Below are 18,151 nucleotides of genomic sequence, written 5' to 3'. Positions count from 1 at the left end.
TATCTATTCTAATAAACAGATCTATACAGGAATCATACATCCCTACCAACTGGCACCAAGCATACATCATTCCTCTTCATAAAGGTGGTAAAAACATAGATACAACCAACTTCAGACCTATAGCCATACTCTCCCTCCTCTCAAAAATACTTGAAAAAAACATCCATGCCCAAATCATGCAATATCTCAACCTAAACAAACTTCTCTCCCACACCCAACACGGCTTCCACCCCGTCCACAGTACCATCACTGCCCTCCTTTTCTTTCTAGAGACCATCAACCTTGCACGTGATAAGAGCAATTATGTATCATCACTTTTCTTAGACCTTTCAAAAGCATACAACACCATCTCCCATCCCTACTTCTATCCCAGCTCTCATCCTTACATCTCTCTCCCTCCACCCTTGCTTGGTTCACCAGCTACCTATCTAACTGCCAACAAGCCATCCAGTGGAAGGAATATACCTCTCCTTTCCTACCCACACCCACCGGAGTGCCTCAAGGCTCTGTTCTTGGTCCTCTGCTCTTTAACATATTTATCAACAATTTCCACCTCTCCATCCCCAATGCCTCCATCTTCCAATATGCAGACGACTCCACCATCATCTCCTCTGCCACCTCCCCCACCAATCTATTAATAAAAAGCCAGCTTGCCTTCTCCAAAACAGAATCTTGGATGAAAGCCAATCACCTTGCCCTAAATGCCTCCAAAACAAAGCTAATAATCTTTACCCCTAAGAGAAATTCCACTTTAGAAAAAAATCTGTTCTGCATTACAAGCCACAATAAAACTCCACTAGAAATAGTCCCCTCAACTAAACTGCTAGGAATCATTATTGATGAAAAACTAAAGTTTGACTCCCATATATATACTCGGCCATCAAAAAAACCCATCAGAAGATAGGTCTCCTATACAGACACAATCACTACCTCAGCCCCTCCACCCGGCATAGATTTGCAACTACCTTCCTCCTCCCATCCCTCATGTATGGCACTCCACTATTTACCAATCTCCAACTAGGCCTGCTCTCCAAACTAGAAGCCTGCTATCACAAAATTAGCAAATTCGCTACTAACTCCAAAAGCTCATCCCATCACTGCCACTCACTACTCAACCTGAAATGGTTAGAACTCCCCACCTACCTTAGATACTTACAACTCACCACTACTCACAAGCTCATCTTCAAACCTTCTGACTGTCCATCCCTAGCCACAGCACTAACACCCTAGACTCCCCCCAGCTCCCTAAGATCAGAGAACCAAAATCTGCTTCAAGTACACAAACCCTGTCATCCTCCAGGCCAACTACTACTATCCTTCACAATAGCCAAACTCTGGAACTCTCTCCCCTCCCACCTATGCAACATGCCTAACCATAATAACTTCAAAAGCCAGCTTTTCAAATATCTATCCTCCAAATGGGTCTCATGCTCCTACCTAAAGTACTTCTCAACCGACTGTCTTCCTACCCCCATTTTTTTGTTCTGTTAAACATGTAACTAATTCAGCTTTCGCTCTGTCAACCTGGTTTATCCTGTTGCATTGATTTAAATACTGTTCATTAAGTAACATAATGTAACCATACACATATGTAAATATTATCATGTAATGTAAAATATGTTCTTGTGGAGCTTTATGTAACATATGTTCTTCTGGTGCTTTTCTCCCCGGGCCTCCACTGAAAACGGGCCATCTCGACCCAGTGGACTATCCCGGTCAACAAATGCAAATAAATAAATAAATAAATGTTGCACTTTTTAAGTGTTTGTGGTTACATTCTGGCCAATAAAGTCACACCCTACTAGCTGTGGATATGCATGATTCAGATTTTTTTATTGACCTCATCAGTACAGTATAAGTGGATTGTTCAACTATACTTTAGAAACACAGGATCTTTAACCCAGATGATGCCCATAAAGACTAAGGTGCTTGCACAACAGCCCAACTAACATCCAAACTAAAAGATGAAGAGGTCACACAGGCAAACCATTCGGTAAAAACTGCAAGAATAACCCAGCCAAGCTAGAGTTTTCACTGTGTGATACCTTAAACCTCCTGTAAAGGATGCCCTTGGGATATATACAAATGACCCCTTAAGGACTTGAGAGTTTCAGCTATTGATCTTGTCAGCACAGCATAAGTGGAAAGTTTGGCTATACTTCAGAAACACAGGGTCTTCAAACTCATCTCAGTAAAAAAACTGAAACACGCATGTCCAAAGCTGGTGGGGTTTGGCTTTATTGGCCTGAATGTAACCATAAAGGCTTACAAAGTAAAAAAGCAATGGACATTCAGAAGCCGTCTAGCTGAAACACTTGATGAAAGTACCCCTGTATTGGTCAGTTCAGGTACAGTGTTCCCACTGTTGACACCCTGCCTCCCATCACGACAATCTGTCCTGAAGGGGTCATTTGCATACAGTGAAAACTTTAGCTTTGCTGTGTTTTTTTTCAGTTTATACTGTAGATGTGAGTCATCCTGCTTATGCTTACAGCCTTTGAAGGCTTTGTCTCAATGAGAGTGATGAACATATATTCTAACAACATGGTGGCAGTACAACACATCAGTATGTGGGCTGGAGGACCCAGTTTTACCCACTGAGTTGAGGCACAATGAGAATCTGGCAGTGTGTCATTAATTCCATCTGATTCCTCATTATCAACCACATTTCAGGGGAGGACAGTTATCTTACAGATACCCTAAACTGCTGTCTTCTGTTATCTCATGAATAGTCCCTCTGTCTCTTACTTTTATGGAAGTTGCTCCATATGGGGAAAAATTCTAAAGCAACTTTATTGCACCCCCTGCCAATGGCAGGTGCAAAAGGTATTGTTCTCTTATTCCTCTCTGAGAGATCAGACTAAGAATATGCTCGTCTTCAATAAATGCCCCTGGCCTCCTTTTTACTTTTCTCTAATTTTCTCTGAAGATAAAACTCATACAAAAAAGGCAGACTTTACAGAGCCGGAGTCCTCCTCATATTCCTTTTTTGACCTTGACAGGTGTGGTTCTCCCTGCTACATTCATACCTTTTGGAGAAGGTCTTGTATTTTGTCCCAGTAAAGCCACTTTGTCTTACCCGCCAGCAAATCTCACTCAGATGTTCATTCTTTCAAGCTAACAGCCTGGTTTCTTCAGTTACAGCCAGCAATCTGGATTTTTCTATCAAGGAGATACAATTTTTTTCTTCTCCTTCTTCTGAAAAATCTTCCAATCAGTGGACTTATAAAGACAAATGGACTTGATTTTCTCTCTGTGTATCTCACAAGGGACTAGATCCCTTTTCACCTCCCATGTCTTCCATTCTAGATTACCTTTTTTGAAATCATTGATTCTGGTTGCAGTTATTTTTTTTCCATTAAAATCCATCTTGTAGATATCTTCAGTTTACAAGGCCTTTTTAAAAGGAACATTCCTTTTGAAGCCTCAAGCTGAGATCTAGTTCTCCTCTGGGGCTTATACTTCATGTGAAAAAGCTTGGTCTTTCTCAGTGTGAACATGCTTCCTCTCCTGTTTAAAGAACTTGTCCTAGCAAACCTTCCTTTTGTAACTATTACCTGAGCCAAGGACAACTGTGCTGCACACGTTTTTACTGAGGACACCTCACATCATGTTTATAGTTTAATTTAAAGTTAATCTCTCTCTTTTTTTTTTTTTGTATAAGGTGTTCAAGGAGAACAATCTTAATCAAGATATTAACTTCCTGTTTTTCTTTTTTAACTATTCGATCCAACAGGTGTATCTTCTGAAAGCATGCCCACAGCTAGCTCATATTTTGTGTTGAGAGAACCAAAACCATATTAAAGGATGACAAATATAAGGTTGAGTTTTTGTTTATTTTACTCAGATCAGATTGGATAAAAGGTTTGTGAATTTACCTTTTCCAATTAATTGTCAAGCCACATAGAGTTTCATCATAAAAAAATATGGTGGCTCCTTGCAGTTGCTCCAAGGGCCAATGCTTTTAGAGCAAAAGTCACCGTTACGGTTTTCTTTTAGAATGCCTCCTTAGATGATATCTCTATATCAGCTACTTGGTCTTCCCTCGACAGCCTTTTAAGATACACATCACCAGGTCCAGCTCTTTGTTTGGGACCAGCTCTATCTGTTGGACATTCCCATGAGGATGTATATCTAGGAAGATAGATTTGAGACTCTATCATGCTCTTTTGGAGACTGGACATCTGATCAGACATGAAAGTTATGTATTTATAGTAACAATGCATCTGTAAAAACAAGGTATATCCTTAACGTCCTCTAAACCTATTGTCCACCTTTATCTGGTCTGAATTTTCCTTTCCTTCTTTATTTCTTTGCTTACACACTCTTTACAGAAGATCTGGAGAGACTGGCACCAAGAGTCTATGATTGGAAGGGGAGGGTTTCAAGTGACCCTAATGACTGCAGTATATATAGTCTTACTGTTACAGTTTAGACCTTCCTTTTACAAATCCAGTGTTGTAAATTACATAACTTGTATTTATCTTTGCTACACTCTTTAGAAGTCATATATCATTTATTTAATGGTTGTTTGCTTTTCGTTTAGTAAGCCAAGTACTAAAGACAAGGAAATACCTTTCCTTCGTGCAGTTCTGTTGAGAAAATTGCATGCATCAAGTAGAAGTGGCCTCATCATCAGAGCTTTATGGAGAAGAATTCTATCTGTGTTGAGCAATGTCCATACTTGCATACAATTCCACACTAGGCAGTGATTTCAGGAACTGCTTCCCAGGCTTATCTGGGCTCTGTATACTTAGCACTCAGCCTGATCATACCTTGTTGGCTTGTTTCAGTGAGCTATGCTCATTCACAAACTCATGCTACCAGCATCAAAGCCAAAAGGAGCAACTATGACATTTGGCAAAGGGAAGTACAGCCTATCAGCCCCCATACTGTAGGTGTAATTGTTTGTTATTAAAAACAAGCTTGCAAATTTACAAGAATGATTAGAGAATTGTATGCTTTGCTTGTACAGTTGTGTAGCTGAACTTTGTTTCTTTCTCAGTACAGACTCAGACATGCATATAAGTCAGTTTCTGAAAAGTGACCAATCATAAATGGAATTACACTCTGGCTCAAATGACTTCACTCTATGGCCACTCTAGTAAGTAAGCATCTTGAATTTGCTGGCGTGTGAAAAAGGGAGCAAGCAGGAGACTTGCCAATACAACAGCAGAGGGCACCATTTCACATAACTTTTTTTTTTCCTGTGCTGCATATTTTCCTTCAAACCCTGCAGAAATTCCCAAGTGTCGCAGACTCCAAGATATAATAAAAACATATGCCCGTGAGGACCTAGCAAGTGTGGCATAAACACTTCAGCAAAGTTAAAATCCCATAACTCAGGATACAGCTACAATTCCACATTTGTTGTGGGAGAAACAAAATCACTTTAACAAGAGATGTTACTGATATAAAGCTAACAGATATTTAAAGATAAACTTTTGAGCCCATATGTAAAGAAATACATCATACACGAAGTAGTGATTTTTTTTCAGAAGCGGTAAGAAATGCGAACCAAAAGGTAAAGGTACTGGTGAAGACGGAATGATGGCTGTTTAGGGTCCACAATTACCTCTCACACAGGGTGTACTCTTCTCACAATGCTTGTACAGTAGTTTATTTTTATTTTATTTATTTATTGCCAGGTGTCTTACTCTAAATAATTGTAGAGCACCATGCAGGGAAAAATGAAGGCTATCAAGTGTGCTGTCATGCTAGTCACTAACACAGTTACATTGTTGCATGTTAATATTTAAGGGCCAGTTTGGAGTTCATCACAGGATAACTTTGTAGCCATCCATATCACTGATGTAACACCAATGAATATACATAGTTCCTATTTGAACCTGCTGTAAATATCTCACATGGGACTATGGCTATTTCAGGTTTAACTTCAGTGGTAAAGCCCCTTAGTAAAAGATCCATTTATAATACGAAGTGGAGACAAAGGAAACCAGAAAGATAAAGTTGACTAAAGGCAGCTGCAACATCAGACAAAGAAATCTTGTAAAAAATTATGAACAGTGGGATGATTTAATAAAGGCACTGCTTCATACTTTGTGGTCTTATATTCTTGGGATATATTCTTCTCAAGTGTCATTGAACACAACAAACAAATTACGCAAGTTTGCACACCACAAATACCATCACTTAATGCCCAGCTGCTCAAACTTCATTTTACAGATCTCACCATGTCTGCATGGGATTTTGCCAGTATTTTGGTTTCCTCACATCTCCCAAAAACATAAAAGTTGATTAATTGTATGCTTTAAACTTTACATATATATTGCTGCTGAAATTACCATGTTGTGAATAGTCTAACATTTAATCAAATCAGTTAACAAACAAATTAAAATAAATGAATTATGTATGTACTTAATTTCTTCCTAACTGTGCTCCCATGTTCTGTTGATGTTATACTATAACTGCACATATTTTACTATATATGTTGCAGCTGTTTTTATTGTAATATTGACGACTGATTATTTTTCTGACTGTACTTTTTAACAGTCATGGCACATTAGACAATCAGGAGGAAATAAATAAATAAAAATAAAAAGACAAGATGAAAATGCAAATCCCGCTACTCTAGGCATGGCACATACAAAAGGCATAATTAAACTGCTCTTTGTGTTTATTGTTAAGGCCCTGGCTATTTCCAAAGTATTTCTCTGTAGGTATCTGTTGCTTTATGTCTACTATTTTATGTAGATATTACATACGTAAAAAGTCTATTGAGATCAGAGTACCCATCTATTTCCAAAGTAAACAGACGCACATTTACAATATATTCTAAATATAGATATTTTATGAAACACAAACACTAAATTAAGTTATAGTGAATAAGTTGAGATGCTAATACAGATTAAAATAAAAGAATAAAGCAGCAAATTGTATTGCTAAAATGAAGACTTCTTTCATAAGTGCCACATTATTTTTTCCCACCAAGCTTAAGAATCTTTAAACCCTTAAAATAATGAAGTTAACATTTATTATGATATTTTAGGAATGTATATCAAGACATTATGCTGCGAGTTGACTGACATATACAATGTATAAAAGAGAAGCAAAATGTGAGTATTATTTAATGCGCTCTGATGAAACCTAGAAATGAAACCCCGTCTGGTACCTGGAAATAGCTGACACACATCTAGCAAAGCAGTATGTCATCCATTTTGTGATTGTATACTACTGCAATATTTTCTTTTTTGAAGATACTTCCGTATAAATGAATATTTATGTATGTTTCTTAATTTAACTACAAATCAGGGTATTGTTTTGGTCACCTTAATGACTTAAATAGTTATGTCCCTGAGCTTCATCTATGCAGCTCCGGTGCTCAACTTGCCAAGGTATCAATTTGCAAACAGCAACTTGTCAAGAACTCAAACCAGCAACATTTTTTAAACTTTTTTGCAGGTTTTAAGCCCATACACTCCATGAATTTATATGTACAAACTCCATGACCACAAAATCACTGAAGAAAGAAGAAATTTAAAAAAAAAATCCCTGCTAGTGCACACTTAACAACTGTGCAGGCAGTGATTTCCTATGGAAAACTAACTGAGAAGTTTAAAACTGGGTTTACACTCAGTAGGGTGTGGGGAAAAATGTCCTTGAACAGGGTTGTCATGTAGAGGTTAGGTTCAATGCATCAAATCTGATGATAATGACTGCCAGAAAACCTCTATCGATATCAGCAGTGGTTGCCACTGTAGGGTACAGGAAGGTGGCTGAAAATAGTAAAATATTTCTTAGATCGTATCCTCATTTATTCAGATAGGCAATGATTAAGAGTACTATTAACCGGCCAGTAGAGTAGAACCAGAAAAAAGAAAGAGATGATACATGTATCACAGTGTCAGTAGTTAATTCCAATAATGAGACTTCTTGGAATCAAGTGAAGGAAGGAGTAACTTAATATCTGTTGTTGTTGTGATCTATCATGGCTTTCAGAAGACCTCTGAAATTTTACTAGATACAGTATGAAATGTAAAAGTACTATTAGCAGTGGGAGAAATTTGGGCCATTCTCCATAGCAGTTGTAATGCCACAACCCGCCATGATATAATCTGGGATAAGCAGCAGGCTTGGAGTTCCTAAGGCCTGACAGAAAGGGGATATACAGTATCACCTAAACTTTAGCTTGTTCATCATAATTAAAGAGGTCTTGCTGGATTTTCTGCTTGACTGCCACCAGGTTTCTACTAAGTGGTTTGAGATGTGAATGGAAAGAAAGCTGCAACACATTTCTGAAACATGCATGCATCAACATGTCTAACGGTGACACATACATTCCAGCTGCAAAAGAAGAAAAGAAAATGTAATGTGAAATGAGCAGGCTTTTTAAAAGGTGGCTTGTTATATTTATCCATGCTACTGGCCATTCATTTACATATCAGTGTATAAGATGAGTGTGTATGGCTCAGTTTCAGGTTCCCTTTTTATGTCCCCTTCATTGGAGGCTATCCATACGATATTCCTAATAGCTGTGAGAAGTAGATGGCAGGGAAAAGGGAGCCATGGCACAGATTGTAGCAACCGGTTTAGTCTAGAGAAGGAAGACTTTTATGATCAAACAAGGTAAAAATAAACCCATCTCTTGTAATGGGTACTGCACTGAAAAAGTTATAGCAATACTTGAACAAGCAAACAGTCTCGTCTCGACATTTCACCAACAAACAAAATATAACTTACTGCTTTGAGAAACCTTTTATATACACACAGTGCCTTTAATTACAGAACCCTACTAAAACATAGAACGTCTTAGCTCCTCTATGTTTCCTAACGCTGCTGATTTCTGCAAAAGCAGTTTCTTCTAATGCAGAGTATAGTTAAGGGATGTGTTTATCTTTTATTTTCCTATAAGACAGAAATAAACAAAAGTGGTGTGTTTGGCAGAGTTAAGAGATCTAGAGTCTGTGATCAGGATACTCGTTTTGACTCTGTTCTGTTTATGTGCAAAAACTGCATACAAGAATGTCTACTGTCACTAGGAAAAAAATATCCACAATAATATTCTCTTACATCCAGGAAACGAAAGAAAGAAAAAACAGCTTTGAAAAAAATGTCAGATTAAATCATATGGCTATTGTACAATGGGAATCTGTGGGTGGACTGGAAGCATTGCCAAAGAGCAAGCACCCGCCATTCAGTTCTGTGGTTCAGAAGTTTACATGCATCTTCTATGCTCCAGAAATGGGAAAGGAAGACACTTGAGCAACTGTGTTGTTTTGGTTCATAGGCCCGCCTTCTCAGCTTTTTAGTTAATGTCCTAAACAGGTGAGGAAGTAGCATTATTTAAAATAATCTATAAATATAAGGCTTTAGCCTCTCATTTTCCTGTGTGTGTTTCAAAGTCATCTGCTCTGAGAATGAAGTTCAATACAGATTACTAGAAAAGAGTGTGTGTGTGTGTGTGTGTGTGTGTGTGTGTGTGTGTGTGTGTGTGTGTGTGTGTGTGCGTGCACGCGCGTGTACAGACATGTGCATATATTACAGTACATATAACTATATATATATATATATATATATATATATATATATATATATATATATATATATATATATATATAGGAGAATTAACCAAAGTTAAAAACACAGTCACTGTGGGGAGCACTTTTTGTGGAATGTGCAAACATTGTAAAGTGATGGCAAAAACAAAGTCTTTCACTTCAGTAAATACGAAACGAGTGTTTGATATACGACACTTCATCACTTGCAATAGTACTTGGTTAGTATACATGGCAGTATGCAAATGTGGCGCTTTTTATGTGGGGCAAACTTCTTGTTCATTTAAACAAAGAATTGCCCTACATATTAGCGATATTAAGTGTGAACGCACTAGAAGTGCGTTATATAAACATAAATTAGTACATGCAGCAGCACATTTTATTTTTATAGGCTTGGATATGGTGGATATACCAAGTATTAGTGATCATAGGAGACATGTTATCTTGACACAAAAGGAAAGAAGGTGGATAGTAAACCTAGGGGCTTTATTTAAGCCAGGTTTAAATGACCATTGGTAACTTCTTTAGTTAACAAATTGACATTAATTGTTTTTTATGGCCATTAATTTATTCTTATTGTCATAAATTCAAGAGTTTAGTTTATTGGTAACATCAGGGGCCATATATTGGTAATAGGTTCACTAATAACTATGTATTTATATTATAGTAGCACTAGTTTAGGTTGATATTTACTTACACCATTGGTTTGTGCATTAGGGTAGTTTAAAGTTTAAAAGTTTCTTTAGTTTTATTTTTGGGCACAGCACTTGATGTTTAGATAGATACACAACATGTGTTTTACGAATAGTTGCTGCCCCTTTAAATATACGTAGACGACAGCAACTAACGTATATAATCCGGGATTTTGCAAGGATATTTTGCACACTGAAGACGCTGCGAGCGAAACCGGCCACCGGTCTGTGTATTTTGTGGGCAGATTTGCCAATAAACAGTTGAACTTTTCTGCTGGTACAGTTTTCATCATTTTCTGAGTGCTGGAACGATTGTGGAAAATATTTTTAGTCCGGGCACCAATTTTTAGCACCTTATCATTTCTTTGGGATTATATATATATATATATATATATATATATATATATATATATATATATATATATATATATATATGGTTTACTAACAAAAAAATCGAAATTCATAACGTAAAGCTATCACTTTATCTAATTAAATAGCCGAAAATGACATAGAGGAAATGGTCATATTGTTGAAATGCGTTCAATATTCAAAAATTCGACATTTAACCTCTGAATATTGAATTTCCCATCTCCGAAGGTTGTTTTTTCATTTTCCAATTCCCGAGTGCATAATACTGAACCCTGTGATATATTCAAACATATCCACAACATTTCCTTACTAACAGCAAATTAACTGTTAGTACACCTCTGTAAGCCACTGTGGAAGTGAAATACTTTTCCCGTGCTATGAATCCATGTAAAAATTACCAAAATACATAGATAATGTGTCCTGTGTCATTCGCACAAATGGAAGGTACGGCTGCCAGTAACTGTATGTATATTTGAAGCGTTCCTGTAGGTACACATAGTCCCCATGTGTGCATGTTAGAAACAGCAATGCAAAGCAACTAGTTTGGTCAGTCCACGTGATGTCACCTCGTCCCTACTTTCCAATAATCTCATGAACTGTGATTCCTTGTCAGGTAGCCATCTGTGTTTATGTGATGATGGGGCACATGACAGCAGACGACTCTTCAGGTCTTCCAAATGATTCTGCTCTAATCTGATGGTATGTAGTACATCCATGATATAGAGTTGTTTCTTGCCTAGCAGGCTACCCAGGCGTCAATGTAATCCCTCCACTGTGTTCTGGCTTCTAGGATAGCCCTGTAAGCATGTATCCCAATGGTTTCAGAAATGCACTTCAAACAATGGGGGTAGTCTTTTACAAGTAGCACTCCGTATGCCATAACGTCTTGGACAACTCATAATGTAATTATTATGGAAGAAGTTACAAAGAGGTTTTCCAGCCTCAGGCATGTCAGCTACAATCTCCTCTAATGTGGGCAGGACTGTGTCTGGTGATACAAATGCCAATGCTGGTATCTGCTTACACAGTAATGCAAACTGTGTATCATTCCCAAACAAGGAGGCCAACCTCAGCTTCTGTATTTGGCACTATAGCAGTTGGCAGAGATGGAACCAGCAACCTTTAGGCATAATGTCCAGTACATTCCTAGGTATGCAGGTCACCGCTCCCTTCTCAAAATCGCTCAGAATCATATTTGGCTGTAATAGCAGTCAGAAGTCAGTACACAGCAGTATTACAGCCTTCCAGAACTGATCATAACATTCCTCAGTCTTTGAAAGCAAAATGCCATACACCACAGGGATAACCTTGCCCTCTGCAGTTCCTGAGATACTGCAATGGATGGTATACACTTGTCTGCATTCCCTCATGCTAATGGGAAAGGTCCCATCTACCAGTATGAATTCAGAAGCACAAAGCATTCTCAGATTCCCCTTAATTGTCAGTATCACTATATTCACTGCATTACTGCCTATATGTGTATGATGCACAATGAACGAGACATTCTTTATTGGTAACATATCAGCCATAAGCTGACTGAGTGACTCAAGGCTACACATGATGGACATCCTGTTCTTACGGTGTAGCCTACATACAGTCTGCTTCAGAGCATCAGTATTAGGCAGACTATTCACAACATCAGTAGATGTACCTGCCAAAACCTCACTGACTATCCTACAAGGATCTTCCAGAGTCTGCTCTGCTCTTCTCTTAATTGCCTGCCGTACCTTCCTCTCTTCATGCTGCACTATGTCTGGCCCGTGAAAATGTGCAGTACTTTTCAACAACTTCTCACCCTCTAGACACTCCTCTGTAATACACTGACCCTTACATCTGTCACTGTTCTTCCCTGTAGAGCACCAGTACATCCTACTGTCTGTACATTTCTCCAGATAGTACTGGTAGCCATCAACACTAAGTATTTTCCGATTCTTTTGGGACAGTACTGTCTGATAAATTGTACCAACTGCACCAGCACAGTCTGTTACTGCATTCTGCTGTGACATGCTGAAAGCTCACAACCTGCAATATAATGTAGTTATCAGCAATGTGTGCCAGTAATGGATCTACAGTGACACAGTAGCACACAATATCCAGTAATGATGACGGATGTTAATATTCCAACTAAATAACATTTGACAGGCTTATTTTTACAATAAGGGTACACACAGTAGTACAACACATCTACCCGCACTAAAAGCTGTTCCATAATGTAATGGATATTTAACAACACATCTACCCGCACTAAAAGCTGTTCCATAATGTAATGGATATTTAACAACACATCTACCCGCACTAAAAGCTGTTCCATAATGTAATGGATATTTAACAACACATCTACCCGCACTAAAAGCTGTTCCATAATGTAATGGATATTTAACAACACATCTACCCGCACTAAAAGCTGTTCCATAATGTAATGGATATTTAACAACACATCTACCCGCACTAAAAGCTGTTCCATAATGTAATGGATATTTAACAACACATCTACCCGCACTAAAAGCTGTTCCATAATGTAATGGATATTTAACAACACATCTACCCGCACTAAAAGCTGCTCCATAATGTAATGGATATTTAACAACACATCTACCCGCACTAAAAGCTGTTCCATAATGTAATGGATATTTAACAGTACGTTTGCAGCACTCACAGGCACTTTAAACACACTGTCAGACACTTGGATAGCTGGTAAATCATGCATTTCTATGACTGTTCAGTACAGATAAATGTTATTTACACTATATGCATGTCTTGTGTGCTGCCCTGCTATGACCAACTTTTGTGAACTGAGCTCTAAGTATAACTTACACTGCACTATACTATTCACAGATTTAAGTAACAGTATACTCAAGTCACTGCTGCAAACAGGTGGAAAACTTTCACAATAACAATGTTTCAATGGATGTACCAATGAAATGCGACTTACAGATGTTAGATAACAACATACATCTATACAGTCATTGTGCACAACAAACATTATCCCTACATGCTCAAAACCATGTCTGGTGCACAATATGGCATTAACTATGCTTACTTGCAGAATTTAATCACTGTTCCATATACATTTAGACCCATGCTGTTATCACAGCCTTGCGTTCATATCCCTACTTACCAATACAATCACTTGACAATATTATTCACAAAATCATCAGCCGCACTCACAAACTACTACATTTCAGTCCTGCTGTGGCTGTTTACATAACCAACAATAATGTTAACGAAGTCATTTCCTCAAGGCAATGCTACACTTCTGTTAGAAAGACGGTTATGTGATCGAATTTAAATGTACGAGTTCTGCTTGGGTTTCATTCTTATTAAATCACAGTTTTAATGGTCAGAAATGTTATTTTCGCATATATATATATATATATATATATATATATATATATATATATAACTTTCAAATTTTACATTTTCATACTGAGGACTTTCACAGTTATGATAGTAAACCTATATATATATATATATATATATATATATATATATATATATATATATATATATATATATATATATATATATATAGGTATACAAACAAAAACACATTCACAAACATATTGAAAACAGCTGTGTTCAGATCTGGAGACTCACCTGCTTAGACAAGCACTGTTGTGTGATGCAATAACTCTAACCACTGCACTGATGAGAATTTCACTCTGTACAGTTTACAGTAGGACTCTGGCACATTGTGTCTTGCTTTTTATCAATTGTTACAAGCTACTGGTATCATTAAATCCATTGCTGTCTCCTCCATCCACCTCAACTGATAACTAATTGGATCCATTTGGATCCAGTGCCGACAACTTTTAGACATTTGGCTCCAAGGCTCAGACTCCTCCTCTTACCACTTCCACTCCATCATCACAGTATCTCAGATCTCATTTGCCACTCATATGTTTCAGATGTGTACCTTGGCTCAGTGCTTGGTTCTTCACTTTTTTTCAGAGACAAGTGAGCATTTTTTCTGGGAGTTTTGCTTTTCTACATAGCTTTATCTCTCCATTGATTTAGAAGCTTAGCGTTTCCATTTTTCAATCTTTTTTTTCCTTGCATATTCCTGCCTTTACCTCCTCCCCCAAAAAGTCTTATCTTGTGAGACATATATATATATATATATATATATATATATATATATATATATATATATATATATGGGTCCTAGTCAGAACATCGAAAGTATGTTTAAGTGAAACGTACTTGAGTGAATTCACTTTAGCAAAAGTGCATTTTATCAAAAATGCACTTTCACAAAAAAAGAAAAAAAAACACGCAGTGTGCATGTAGATTTAGTTGAACATCAACATGCAATGTTAATTGTACAACTAAGCAAACTGTTGCTTAGATCTTGGTACAGCAGGGATAAGGGAATATTCCCTTTTCCCCACTGTAGTGCGATCTCGGAGTGAGAATATTAAAGTGGGGGGGTGCAGGGGGGCTTGCCCCTGTATAATCGTGAGTAGTGTTTTATTTGTGTAGGTTTTTTGGCGTGTTGTTTTTTTTTTTATGTTACAATATATATCTATCTATCTATATATATATATATATATATATATATATATATATATATATATATATATATATATATATATATATAGTGTCAGATTCTATGCTGGTAGTCTTCTGATATTACTGCCAGTATAGCTTTTTGTCTTTGTGCTTTAGGATTTGTCGAAATTTTTCTTTTCCAGTCATGTGGCTTTTCTCCTTTCACCCAACATGTCTGACAAAGCCTCAGGTTCTAAGAAATGTACCATTTGCGGTCATAATATTCCCCCACAAGACCCATGTTCATAATGTGTCGGTTGCTTGGTGGTTTCTCACCTGGACAAGGATTGTTCTTTATGCTCAGCCTTTGAGGTTAGGGCTTTTTCAGACTGCAAGTGAAAACTTTTACTTAAGGGACTTCTCCCCGCCACAGCAGGAGAATTGACCTCCTGACAATCAGGCTGTCCTATCAGCAAAATACCTGGGGCAAAACGAAAGGGAGACAAGGCTAAAGATAAGGACAGAAAGAAGGAAAAGTAGTCTTCCAAAAAAAATCTTTAGAGAAGGATAAGCCCATGAGAAAGAGGCCCAAAAGAGATCCTCAACCTTTCAAGATCCTTAGGACCTGCGCCAAAGCTTCCAAAATCTTAGGATCTGACTTTTTCATTGGAACCCACTAGGATCTGTTCACCTACTCCTCCTACTGTGGAAGCAAGGTTTTCACCCAGAGCTAGTCAGGCCTCAGTTTCATTTCCCCTTTTCTCGATGAGGGGTCCTTTCATAAGTCCTGTAGGCTGCCATCAACAGCTTCTTCCTTTATGTTCATGCAGTCTTCAAGAAGCCTGTCCAAGGCAGATGTGATCAGGATGATGAGGACGTTTTTGAGGACATAGTTTCAGCTGGAGGTCCTTCCTCTGGCTCTCACTGACGAAGGGCAGGGAACTGTTCCTACAACCCCTCTTTTAGTAGCTCCTTAACCAATCTGACTGTTGGGTCCAGTACCCATGGATCCAAGTGTTTCCCAGGGACTGCCTGTGTCAGAGTTGACATTGTGGGTATCTTTGACTCTGACAGCACCTCTTACTAGTTCATCTCTAACAGCATCAGATCTTGAAGGGTCCTGCTGCCAGGAGGTCAGGGCTGGTCCCAGGGAGTCAGGATCTACTCAAAGGCTCTCAGATCCTTTCCTTCCTCTCAGTGCTTTGGCTATCAACAGCTCTTTTCAGGTGTCTGCCTCAGAGCCAAGTTGGATTGGGTCTTGGTACATTTCGTTGGTGGGGTCTTTAGACCCCAAAGGCCATCTTCTTGGCTGGTTTTGGCTTTAGATTTTCAAGCCTTCAAAAGAGTTCTCTCTAAATTTAGAGCAGTTAGAATCCCTCCCATACTTGGCACCATCTCGACCTCTGTTGAGATCTTTGGTCCCTCATCCTCCACTTCCTCGTACCACAAGATAGCCAGCCTCAAGAAATCTTGACACATCAGCTTCTGAGTTTTCCCTGGAACTTCCTGTCACAGAAGTACATGTGAAGTATACTTGCAAAGGGAGACATGTGAACTCCCCTCAAGAGTCCCTCACTGAAAATACTGATTTCAAGAAAGGGGAGAGTGCCACTAGATTCCCCCCAGATGACATCTTCTTTGGAGACATTTTAACATTGTTGAGATGAGGTGGATAGTCTACTGATGCCCCTCCCAGGCCTTTGCAGCTGGCTCATTTACTTCCTGGGTGGTCCCTCCTGCTGATGAATACTTTGATTTGGTCTCTCAGTGGGCTATGAAGGAACTGTACATGGTGCAGCCAATCCGCTGAAAAATGTACAAGATTTTGGCTTCCAGAAAGGACAGACCACACAGGAGCAAGGGTCCTGCTGTATATTCTGTTGTGGTAGCAGCAGCCACAAAGAAAGAGTTAAGGGAGGAAAGCTCTACAGTCCTTCTACCTAATGGGCAGTGCAGGGCATTGGACAGGTTTTGGAAAGTGGATTTATGCTTCAGTAATATTTTCATTATGGGCAGTTAATTATTTACTATTTAGCCCACTCTCCAAGTCCTGTTCATGGTTCTTAACTGCAGAGTCCCTTAAAACCATGAACACAGTTGTCTGCCTTCAATCTATTTCTAACATGTCAATGCACTTATTATCCAATGTAGTGGATGGCAATTGTAGATCAGCGAGCACTGGCATTGCTGTTCACTACCTTTCCTGGATGCATTTTGTGGAGAACTTCAAGATGCCCTTCTTATCTTGGGTCCATTCCTCTTAAGACCTAAGGTTAATGAAATTCTTTCCACAAGTGAACAGGATGGCAAGACCCTGTCTGCTTTTGGTATCCACTTCTCCATTTATCAAAGGACTTTCTGCATGATCCAAAATGGTGGTAAGAGGCTTTGGTTCTGTAAAACATAAAGTTTTACTCATGACATTTCTGGCAGTAGACCCCCCCCCAGAGGTAGAGAGGAGAATAACAACAACAACAATGGACATCTCCCTCATGGCAGAGGTGGTCTGCAGATCCAAGGGTTTCAAAGCCCATTCCCCAACAAACCCTTCCAGCTCTCCTGAAGGTTTGCCCGAATGTTGCACTCTGGAGGCAGTTGGAGGTGCTTGTCTCTGTATTGTCTCTGTGCCCTATAGCCTGGATACCCACAATACAATGTTGCAGAAAATATCCAGAGGCTATATCACTCCCTTTCTTTCACTACCCCCAAATTCCTCAAAAAGAGTTTCCAGTTTTCCACCTCCATTTTGAGAAAGCATATGACAAGGTCCCAAGAAAGCTAATTTAGGAAGTCTTGCAGTGGTTTGAAGTCCCAGAAACATTGATATAATTAGCACAGGCTACGTAAAAGGACCCAATGACTCAAGTATGAACAGTGTTCAGTCTCACAGAGGAGTTCCCAGTGAGAATGGGTATGCACCAGGGTTCAGCTCTGAGCCCATGCTGTTCATACTGGTGATAAGATTACATTAGCAAACAGGTCAGAGGGAACAAATCAAAAAAGTTAAAGCAAACAAAACTACCACCAACGTACCCAAGCCTCAAGTCCTATATAACTGCAATGCCCAATAATCCACAAAAAACG

The sequence above is a fragment of the Protopterus annectens genome, chromosome 2.part1 (genome assembly GCF_019279795.1).
Source record: "Protopterus annectens isolate FY-2018-M chromosome 2.part1, PAN1.0, whole genome shotgun sequence".
Taxonomy (NCBI): Eukaryota; Metazoa; Chordata; order Ceratodontiformes; family Protopteridae; genus Protopterus; species Protopterus annectens.
Note: the sequence above shows the minus strand (reverse complement) of the source record.